The following is an 11,322-nucleotide window of genomic DNA, read 5'->3' as shown; positions in this document are numbered from 1 at the left end:
AGATAGCCCTGTCTCTCTCTGCTGGGCTTTTCACAGGGCTCTCCTGGCCCCCAGCAGGGCTAATTTAAAAGCGGCTCCGCTCTCAATGACATGCCACAATGTTTTCAAAAAGAAACAACCAGCAGTGGCTCTCTGGAAAAATAACAAAGGGACCCAATTACAAGCAAATGTGTTGAAGGGTCCCAGGGCCGTCTGTGGGCAAATTAGGGCCAATTAAAGGTCAAAATGATTTAAGGTATAAGGAGGAGAGAGAGAAGGGAAACAATTGGTCAGATTCCTGTGCAGAGTAAATGTCTGATGCTCAGTTTGAATATGTTTTAGCGCCCAAATGGTGGATAAACTTCAGAGTTGGGCTTATGTCTGATTTTTAAAGTGGGTAATTCATGCTTTGTGTTCCATCCATGCATGGGAAAGTGCTTGATGTGCTCACAAGACAGCAGTCCACCTCCGATGAGCCCTGCTAGGACCTGGCACATGGCAGCCTGCATGACCTGTGCACAAGCTCGAGCCCTTGGGCAGCGGCAAGCCGACAAGTTTTATTGTCACCCATACGCTGTGTGGAGGGTGTGCTCTGGTTATCGCTGCTGAGGCGCAGAAGGGTCCAGGTCCCCAGCGGCCACGTCACGGCTGGAGCTTGGACCAGCACTTCTATCAGGTTCAGTCAACTCAACCCAAAGTTGAGCATTTTCTTTGAAGAGTCAGATGGCTCCCCAGGGGAAACAGCCACCTGCTGTGCTTGTGACAGCCCTGTCCCGTACCCCCACCTCCCCTCCTGCCGCACCACTGCGGCTCTGACCTCTGCCTGTACTGCCATTGGCTCCGTGACCTGCTGGTATGTCACTGGCCAAGCTGGCCACGGTGGTTTTGGGCAGATGCAGTGCTGAACCTTCATGTGCCTTTTGTGAGCACTTCACATGTGCCTTCCTGCAAAGGCAGCTTGAAATGCGGGAATGGACATAACCCTGAGGTCTGGAGGCTGAGGGGCAATGCTTGACCACATTGTTTTTCTGTTTTTCCAGCATTAGTAGGGAAGACTCTTAGGGCTGATGGTTTGAAAACTTTTAAACAGTTGTACTCAACTGAGGTTCACAACCCTCCTGTGTGAAACCATTGTCTCTCCTGCTACCCAGGCATCAAAGCAAAGCGAAAAGCAATTTTTCCCTGACCCAGTGGCAGAGCCTCCCTCACTAGGACATCCATTCCCATGCCCTCATAGAGGAGATCATCCTCACCCACCTGAAAAAGCTGAAATCTCATCTAGAAATGGTCCACCACATGAATCTGGAAATGGGTTAGGGACTTGACACTGAGTTTCCTTCCAGGATCAGTCCCTCCGCCTGCAGCCAGCACAAACACCCTAGAAATGCTGCAATGAATATGACATGATAAATACTTTCACCAGATCTATTTAAAACCAGAGAACATATTCTGCCTGCTGTTTTCTGTTGAATTTCAAATGAACATTATGGAGGAGATGGTTTTCTCATTGTCATTTTTATCCAGAAATGAAGTCTGGAGAAAATTTGAACTTCTGGTTGCTCCCCCACATCTCCTCTGGTTCATGGTGGAGATCCACACTGACAGGCAAGAGGTTAAACTGCAAAGCCAGGAGCTCTCTGCCTGCTGGAGGAGGGAGGGGTGGCTCAACCCTGGGTGCAGTGAAGTGGGCACCCTATGGTACAAAACCTCACAGGAAAGATTCAGGTCTCATTTCAGATTCCTCTGCCCATCACGGTCACTTTTAGTAACAGACAGAAATGTAAAGACATAAAGGTTTTTTTATTTTTATTTTTTCTTCTCTTCCCCCCCCCAAAAAAAAAAAAAAAAAAAAAAGGCCATAGTAACCTGGATTTAGATTTCACACAGCCTTTGATTAAGAAGTGCTGAAATTCAGGGATAGACTCAGGGCAAAGAAGTCCTGACATAACATTTTGAATGGCCCATGCTGCTGGTTGGCTTTTTACAAGAAAACAAATAAAACCATTCAGGGAGAAAGAGCACCACAAATGCTTTTACCCAATTATTCATCATGCTGTGACATCTTCATCAACCCCTACCTGAACTGTTTGGAAACAGCTGATTATTGGTGACACATTTCCATGCAGACTTGCTTAAAGAAAACCACAAACAAACCTAAAATAATAATAATAATAAAAAAATCAGTTTAAACCCATCTTACAAATGGCTCTAAACCATCCAACCCTGTCCCATTTCATCCTGCCCCCTTCCTACCATCTCCAGCTGGAAAAAAAGACCATAAAGCAGTTTTGTGCAGTCACATGTAAATCCCCTGTCTCTGTTAAGGCGAGAGATTAGCCTGTTAACAAAGTTACCTTGTCACCTACCCTGCTTAATCCTTGCATTTCAAAGTGTAATTTCATTGAGCGCCTTGGAGCTGAAATCTGGTGTGTTATTTATTTATTTATGCAGTTTAATCGTTTCCTACTTTTTTTTTTTTTAAAATATTATTATTATTCACCTGAAGCTCAAAAGATTTGGTTTTGCCTTGCTGAAACCAGTGACTTTTGGAAAGGCAGCACCTCTGCCATTTGTATTAATTTTAATGCATTTATTTAACCCTTCAGGGGCTGGGGTAGTGTAAAGGGCCCCCCCCCCCCCCCCCCCTCCCACACCTTTCCGAGACAACAGTCAGACAGTCTCCACACAGTGCCGTACGGCTGGTGGTGCAGCGGAGTATCCTGGCCATAAATCTGTCAATACAAAGAGAACAACACGCACACAAAAAATGTGGCTAAAACCAAGAAATGTAGCATAATTACAGGTTCATTATTGCAAACAAAAGCATCCCCCGATCCCACCCCTTTGGCAGGGACGGGAGCAATTCAAACAGGCTCATTATGTAGTTACCTAGCCAGGGTCAGAGCCTCCTGAATAGCTGCTGTGGCTCTGCTTATTATCTGGCCCTGGATGCTGGGAATGTGCCTATTTGAGCCACGGAGGTGCAGGAGCGCTGGGAGCAGGGAGGCTCCAGGTCTGCTCTCCCCTCCCTTCCTACCTATTGTTATCTCCATCCTCAGAAGATCTGCCTTTGTACTTGCTTTAAAGCGTGTTTACCCATGGTGAAAGGTGCAGACTTGAAAGCCTCAGAGTCTGAAGTCTTGTGCTTATCTGCCCAGTGGGTACAGCATGAAAAGAGGAGACTGGGTGCAGCAGCAGGCATGGGAAGAAGGACAATGATTTCGTCTCCATTGCCCACACCATTTCCCCTCCAAAACTGCTTGCCACAAGGCTGGGTGCTGGCTGCTTGAGGCACAGAGCTCCCACAAAAACCACCTTTCTGCTGGGAAGCAACTTGCACCTAACCTGGGCTGGAAAAATCAAAACTTCCCAACCATCCTGACTTTTCCAGAAGTTTGAGGGAATGCACAACACACTTAAAAGTGGCATGCTGCTTTGTGTCAGCAGGCAGAACTTATGCCCCAGGCATCTCTTCCAACCTTGTGCAAGCCCATCCTCTGTCCCATCCCTCCTTCCCTGCACCCGGCTGCTGACAGATGCACGAGCAGCCCAGGGATGCAGCCGGTGCTTTTTGGATGTTTCCAGCCTTGGCTCCTTTTCTCACTGGGCCGGGAAGCAGTGTGAAGTCCCCTTAGACACCACGTGCCCCTTCCAGAGCCACAGCTTCCCTCTCCGGTGGCTGAAGAATTGAGGAACTCCAAACGGCACCACCGAATATTCAGGGAACCTGACAGCCCCCTTCCCCTCCGCCTGCAGCAGCGGTGAGCACCGCTAGCGCGCCCACGCCGAGCCTGCCTCCATCTATAACCCAAATGTCAAAACATTTCCTCTTGCAGCCCCGTTCGGCTCGTGGTAGCCCTGATCCTGGGTCCTAGTCATGCTGCTTTTGGGGTCTGCCTCACCAAGCCATTACTGTCACCGCCCCACTGTGCGCAGATAAGAATAGGCTGCTTCTTCTGACTCATTTAGCTAAAACAATGGAGCCACCAGAAGCCAAATTAATCCCTAGTGACTTCAGCAGAGTTACACCAGTCTAAATTTGGTCCCAAGTGTACAATTAGCACAGAGGAAAGTGCAGTGTCATGACAGTCTCTTGGCTTTCCCTCCAGGCTCCCTTCACCAGGCTCGCCCTCTCTGCCGAGCAGCTGGGTGCTCCCTCACGTTCACCTTGTTGCTCATGTCTTGCTCTTTCTGGGTGCCAGGAAGGACATGCTGCAAGTGCAGAAGGTAACTCATCGCCAGCAGTTTTTGCCTGGGAAGAGGCAGATTCTGTTTCCCTTGGTGGGTAGGAAGAAAAAGCTGGTCCTCCTTACCCTGGGTTTGCAAGGAAATTAAACCCATTCCCTGTGAAGAAGCGCCTGCAGGCATCCCTCCAGTGCTGGGCACCCTCCTGATGCCTTCAGCTGGCTGAAAACCTCTCTTAGGTCTAGTGTCCAGTCCTCTTTATGGGCATGCAACAGGCCTTTAAACTCAGCCCTCAGAAACATCAGCAGCAGCATCAGTTTTGCAGAAACTAGATTCCCTCTACTAACAGCTAAGCCACGACACTACAATTTTTCCACATATTTGTATTTCAAACACTGAGAAAATGTGTCAGAAATCATACAGGGATTTTTCTTTGGTGTCTCTTGGTCAACCCCAGGCACTCTGGGAAGGGGAGGCATTGCCCATCTGCTCCCACAGCCACACAGAAGTGCCATGCCCGAAAAATAGAAGGGGCAGAAATAAATTTTAAAAAGGGAAAAAAAAAAAAAAAAAAGACAGCTAACCAAGACCTTTTCGAACTCCAGAAACACTTCCTCAAAAAAATGGTTTTGTGTGTCAGGCATGAGCAGAGCCTGGATCACAGAGCTACTTCCACTCACCGCTCTGCAGCAAGGTGCAGGCAAAGCCGTGCCAGCAGCAGCCCGATGTAGGATCGTGGCTTTGCTCTAACTCTGAGAAAACTCCTGCTAACCTCAGAGGGTGCGTGTGTGTGTGTCAGAAAAAAAAAAAAAAAAAAGCAATGAAAAAGCATCAAATAATTTAAGAAAAAAAGAAAAGGGGAACAAAGAGTGGAGTGTAGGACTGGAGAAGGCCTGTGCTTGGTGCCTCCCTCCCTGTGTCCCCCTGCCCCCTCTGGCTCCACTACCCAGAGCCTTTTCAAACATACAGACTTCTCATTCCTTTGACAATTCTTCAAAGGCTCCAGGATTCGAGGGAACTTCCTGTTTCATCGCAAAACCTTGCTTTCTTTTCCTTTTCCAGACTATTAAACCCCACGCTAATGAAGCGGTGTTTGCTGCATGTCCGATGACCCTGCCTGCTGCGTGACATTAAAGTTACGCTGCTCAAGGTGTTTTGGTCCTTACATCCCCATTCTGACCCCCGAGTTTACTGCAGAACAAAGTCTTGTTAAGCTCAACGCTGGAAAATATATTTCCTTCCTCACATGCCCATAGTGGTTGTTTCAGCCTTGCATGGGGTTGCGTGTATTATTTTGTTATTGTAGGGTTGCTGATGACAACTGATCTGCACACACTGCTTTGTTATTGTAGGGTTGCTTTAAAATCCTAGGCTCCTGGTCTTAGCTTCATTTATTTATTTTAGGAAAAGGTAGTTTTTAAGGGTTGAAAAATAAACATGTTTAAAGACATACCAAGACACGACGAAGAGATGATGCGGAGAGGAAATCCTGTCAAATCTGGGGCCTCGCCTGCCTGAGCTGTGCCCCTTGAGCGTGGCCACGTCTTCATCTCCTGCTCTCCTGTGGCTGCTGTGACCCGTGGCCTCCCAGCAGCAATGACCGACTTTTGATGCTCGTCATTTTTGCAGCGCATAGTAATGTCACTGTGAAAACAGCACAGCAGTAACAATTCTCAAAGGCTTCAGTTACTGTAAAAATCTGCACCAGACATGGGGTTTAAAAGTTCGGTTAAAGGGAGAGGTGGAAGGAGAAGAAAAGAGGGAGGGGAGGAGAGGAGGGAAGTGCTGACTGGAATGGTAGTATGTGCTGATGGCTCTTGGTGTGGCAGGCGGGCAGCACCCCCAGTGCTGCCAGGGAGCACCTGGAAGGGCTATAGGAACCCTCTTCTCTGGCTGCTGATGGGTGACCAGGCATCGGAAAGGACTTTGGAAATCACAGAAATTCATCCCAACACCCAAAGCCCCTACAGCATCCCCAGATTCTTCAAAATTTGCTCAATTAGGACCAGTGGCAGAGTCCAGTCCCTAACACACCTCAAGGGCAGAGCACAGCAGCTGTGGTGCACAGGCCCAGACCCTCACTTTGACCCAGTGTCATGTGTGGGGCTTGTTTTCCTCATTCACTAAAGGAAGGGGGAAATAGATGAGTTTGGGCAGTACTGGGAAGGAGCAGAGACATACGACAACGTACCCTTCCCAGCAGAGCATCCATGGCTCTGTTGTGAAAGGGGAGACTGAGAAGACAATGAAATTAAGGGAAGAGACTCCTGTCAAGCTAAATAATTAAGTCCCAGGGTACATAATTGATGCGCTCTTGATGTGGACCCTAAATCATTTACAAGGTTGGTGCGTAACCCGACGTGGGCAGCTCTGGCATTACAACAGCGAGGGACGAGCATCTCCTGCAGCAGGGTGAATCGAGTGGGGCACCTCTGACGTGGCTCACACTGCCCAGGGACACCCCCATGGAGGCTTGGCTGAGTCAGGGTCCTCCTCTTGCCTGCTCCCACCCTTCCTCAGCTGCTGTAAGTGGGTTGCTTGCCACCAAGCCATCCCACTTGCCTGGCGCTATGCTTTGGTAGACAAGAGTAGCTCCACCAGCCCACAAAAGAAGTTCACATGGCAGGACAGGGAGGTATGAGAGGGAGATGCTGCTGTTTCTTTGCTGAGATGTTTCAGCCAACTTCAACGGAGTCTCAGCTGAATCCTAAACATCAGCATGGACTACCCAGCACCAATCTGTAACACTCATAGGTTTTTCCCCACCATCAGAGAGTCAAACTGGGGCTTGCCATGCACATGCTCTGCTGAATACAGGCATTCCTGGCCAGCGCTGCTTGGAACAGCTTTTTCGAACTGCTTCTCCCCCTGCAGCTATGCTGATCTGTGCCCCTAACCTGGAGAGATGGAGCAATCAGTACACAAATGAACCACTGGAAGAAACGAGGCCACTGGGAATGGGGCTGAGCTGTGGAGGTGGTCCCCAGGGGTTTGCTGTCTGGGCCGAGGCAAGGCAGAAGATGCAGACCCTGCAGCTGACTGCACTATTCCGTAAGAAAGACATCAATCTCAAGGGCTTTTTCCACTGTCAGTTATCCACAATGCTCTTTCCTGCCCCATCAGTTGCAGAGTCAAATGGCACCACGCATCCCTGTTCTGGTCTTTTTTCTTTTCTTTTTCCTTTCTCTTGGTCTTTTTACACTCCATCATCAAGAAAAGCTGTTTCTGCCCTTCTCATGCCTTCCTGTGACCCTAGCACCTGTCTCACAGGAGGACCAAACATGCCACAAATCTGCTGGGCATCACCAGCTGCCTGGCCTGGTGACAAGGCATCCTGAGCATGTAGCAGGAGCACAACCCAGGGCTGTCTGCTGTCGCACAAACTGGCCTGGAGATCGGTGTGCTGGCTCCACGCCAAAAAATATCACTGTTCCTCCTAGCTGTCCCCCACTCCCAGTGTTTTGACAGTCAGCTTGACGGGCTGAGTGTGTTAGCAGAGTCACGCAGAGCCCCCGCCGGCTCCCCTCCACCCTGTGCCCACCCCAGGCATGCGCCGTCTGCCTGACACTGCCTACAAACTCTATTAGCTTTGTAATTAAAAACAGCTGTAATCTGATCAGGTGGAGATCACGGTTACAAAATGAAGGAAGCCATTAGCAGGAAATGTTGTGGTTCAGGCAGACATCAAATCAGTTTAAAGAGATTGGATTTCATTGTTTTTATACAGTTACTCCATTACTATAATGCACTAGGTCCATTTAACCGGCTGGCTCGGAGGAGTGCTCATAAGGCAGTAGTGACATCTATTTGAAATGAACGGCATAAACGGCAAACTCTGAGGAGATAGCAGTGAATTTACACCCCTCGGTCTGCAATGAATATTAATGCACCGTGGGCTGCTGGAGCGGGGTTTGTTGAGGGTCTGGTTTTCTCTCCTCTTTTTCAAGGCCCCCCATCAGCGTTGCTGGTGCCTCTGCGGGGCTGGGAGAGCCTCCCCAGCAGGGATCAGATCCAAGGACCTTTCCTCTTCCCTCCCAGCCACAAACCAAACCATGGGTCCAGTTTCTCAGTAGTGAGGTGGAGTGAGAACTGAAACCACAGCAGCCACATCGCTTCGCTTCCTCCTGGCCTCTCTGCCCCTGTGTAAACACCAGCCAGCCAAGACAAAAGCTGGAGGGTAAAGTATTTAGGTTCTCACAAGAGATGTTGCCGTTTTCCTGTTTCAAACCCCCTACAAAAAAAGGGGGAAGCGACCTGTGTTTGAAAGCATCACTGTGACCCAAGTGCTCACAGCCCAGTGAGGTGTGTGGTGTGACCCGAAAGTGTTGCCATCAGGAGGGGCCCTTTGCAAAAGCTGCTGGCTCCTGCCCTGAAGCCTATAGCCAAGGTACAGCTTTGGTACCTGTAGAAAAACTTACAGCAAGAGGCACGTGATGGCCCCTGACTTCTCCAAGGCTGATGGTGGTTGCTAGAGGAATGAGAAGGGTAGAGGGTGGATGTCTGCACAGTATTTTGGGGTTTGGACAACACCAGTGCGGACAGAGCTGGCAAGATGATCTGGACCATCTTGCTGCAAAAAAGCCCAGCCAGAAGCAATGTAAGGGCTGCGCTCCCCTGGCTGCAGCCTGGCCTCGGTGTCCGAGCTCTCCATGCTCTGAGTGTAGACTGGGCAATTGGTACCTGCAGTTTCTCTCTCCAAAAAAGCCACCTACGGTACCACGTGGGTTTATTTACCTGCCCTCTGCCTTGCAACATCCTTCCAGCAGGAAAATGGGCAGGGGGGCTTCACGAAGCAGCTGGCGAAGGGCTCTAAGACAAGGAGGGTGTGTAAGGACACGCAAACACGATGAGAACTGGCTGCGAGGAGGGGAAATACAACTGTCCCGTGGTCCTGCCTGAGCAGTAAAAGGACTCTCCAGGCTATACAGAATACAAACGCTCCCCTCCCCCTCCCCTTCCCAATCTCCTAACTGGAGAAAGAGATAAAAAGGGGCCTGCAGACAAATGCTCAGGCTGCCTCCTACCCACTGCGCTGATCTGAGCACGTGGAGCCCCTGCTCCAGTCAAAACCCTCTTGGTTATTGCTAAGTCCCTCTTGGCTAGAAAATGGCTCTGTCATCCTCATACTAATCCAGTTCCCATACAACCAGGCAACCTTCTTCCTTCCTTGCCACCGCTTATCCCCTCCGTCTCCTGTCCTCCCCCTCTCCCTTTTCACCCCAAACTGTATCAAATGCATCAAAGCCCGAGTAAATTATGTTCCCTTTGACCTGCTGGCAGCAAGTTCAGCCACAGTACATTAAAAGAGCAGAGGCTGAGGTTTCATGGTCAGCGAAGGCAGAGGTGGAGGAGGAACTGCAGACCTCGTTGCTGCATTGCTTTTGCCTTTGGAAGCGACATTTTCAGCCAAGTTCAGTGGCAGTCAAGGCTGAGGTTTGGGGCTCAGCCCATATGGGAAAGCGGGGGGCAGTTGCGAAGCTGAATTTCTGAGCAGCCTGGGAAGCTGCCCACCTGCCCCAGCCAGGCGGTCTGATCCAGTATGGTGGTTGCCATCACTCCCATTGTCTCTGGAGATGATGGGCTGGACAGAGGTTGTGGGGGCCTATGTGAGGTGGCAAGGGCAGGAGGAGCGAAAGAGCTGGGTTGGCTGAATCTCTGCAAACACTTGTGTGGGTGCAAGCTCCTTGCCTGCTGGCATCCACAGCCCACACCAGGCTGAGCACAGCCTCCCAAAATGCTCCCCACCCTGACTGGTTTCCCCAGGCACAGTCTGTGCTTTGGAGTTCATTACGCTACGTGCGCAATCTGGGCAACTTCACGTGGTTTTGGGTTTGATTGAAAATGATGTCCATACCTTTACTGATGATGGCTGCGTGGGCTGTGGCTTGCTGCAGAGAGGAGACTTGGAGCTGGTGAGGGCCAGCTGGTTATGGAGATTCGCTGGGGGAACAGTGTGGGCTCGAGCTGGAAAAGACCACCAGTGTTCCCAGTTTCCTGTGGGTTGTCCCTGATGTGTCTGATGTCGTGATGCAGAGGGTGCACAGCATCAGTGCTGGTCTTGGCGCTGGCGGCCTCAGCAGCCCATGCACAGGGACCCATGTCGAGAAAGGGACTGACACTGGAGAAAAACACCTGCAGCATCTCTGGCTCTTACACATTGGCTCCAAACAGGATGATGGGCCTAAACTGATGGTAAAACCACCCTGTTGTTCTTAGAGAACCAGAGGTGTACAGGGACTGGCTGTCTTCTCACAGCACTGAGGCAGATCATGCTCTTGCATCTTGGCTTGCAAGGCTGTTTCTGCTGCGGCTCCGGGCGTCATGCAGAGTTCGGAGCACCCTCTGAAATCACTTCGACGGCCATACCAATCCCCAAAGAGGCGGCATTGAATCTGGAGCCTGTGAAGCCATTGCCAGCAAAATAAATATTCGGGAATATTTTTAGCCTGCTCTTGTTCAGAGAGAATTTCTTTGTGTCCTTCTGAGGAGCTCGCCGGATCTTTCATCGGTTTGTTTCTCTCATTAGCCGGCATAAGCTTTGTTCTTATTTAATAAAGATTAGGATCTGCTGCCTCCAGCCCTCTCTTTTTGCTCCTCCGTCAGGCTCATGGGGGCTCAGGCTGCAGTGACATGTTTGATGTTGGGCCTTGGAAGTTGAAATATGGGACAGAAGTTAGCCAGGGTCTTGCATTCGCTTCCCCAAAAAGCCCCGTCCCGCGTTGCTTAGCAGAGAGCAGCCCCACAGGGAGAGAAGGGAAGGGGATGGGGCAGAGCGGCTGGAAGCTGCTGCTTGGCTTGTCCAGACGTTTCCAGGCTCGGCTGGCTTTGAAGCATTGTAAAGGTCTTGGTCTGAGCCATCAACAGACAACATGGGGGGAAAACCGGGAGATGGCTGATGTAGGCAAGCGTAGCCTGTGCCCGAGCCTAATAAAAATAGATGTGCCATAAATGTGGAAATGGCTTCTTCCAGCTTTGGAGGTCAAGGAGATCTCCCATCCCCTTATATATCACTGGATTCTCCTAGTTAGCCAAAAAATAAAATAACTTTTTCTTTCTTGAGCTGAGTCATTCCTCAGAAAGGAATGGTTTTAAAACAACAACAGGTATGAACTAGAATGAATTTTATAAACTCCCAGAAGGCGGCAGTGGGTCTTCTGA

At 50.0% G+C, this 11,322-nt stretch overlaps 1 long non-coding RNA gene across 1 annotated transcript; it reads right to left on the bottom strand.

The window, feature by feature from the left end:
• Positions 1–2,633: 2,633 nt before the first annotated feature.
• LOC121087718 lies at positions 2,634–10,799 on the bottom strand. Its single transcript, XR_005827711.1, has 3 exons — positions 10,019–10,799; positions 5,618–5,808; positions 2,634–2,711 (listed from the first exon to the last, which is right to left on the bottom strand). It is a non-coding gene; the product is annotated as an uncharacterized LOC121087718 (long non-coding RNA).
• Positions 10,800–11,322: the final 523 nt, after the last annotated feature.

The sequence above is a fragment of the Falco naumanni genome, chromosome 4, assembly GCF_017639655.2.
Source record: "Falco naumanni isolate bFalNau1 chromosome 4, bFalNau1.pat, whole genome shotgun sequence".
Classification (NCBI taxonomy): Eukaryota; Metazoa; Chordata; class Aves; order Falconiformes; family Falconidae; genus Falco; species Falco naumanni.
The sequence above is the reverse complement of the archived record's forward strand: the minus strand, read 5'-3'. Positions and strand labels throughout refer to the sequence as shown.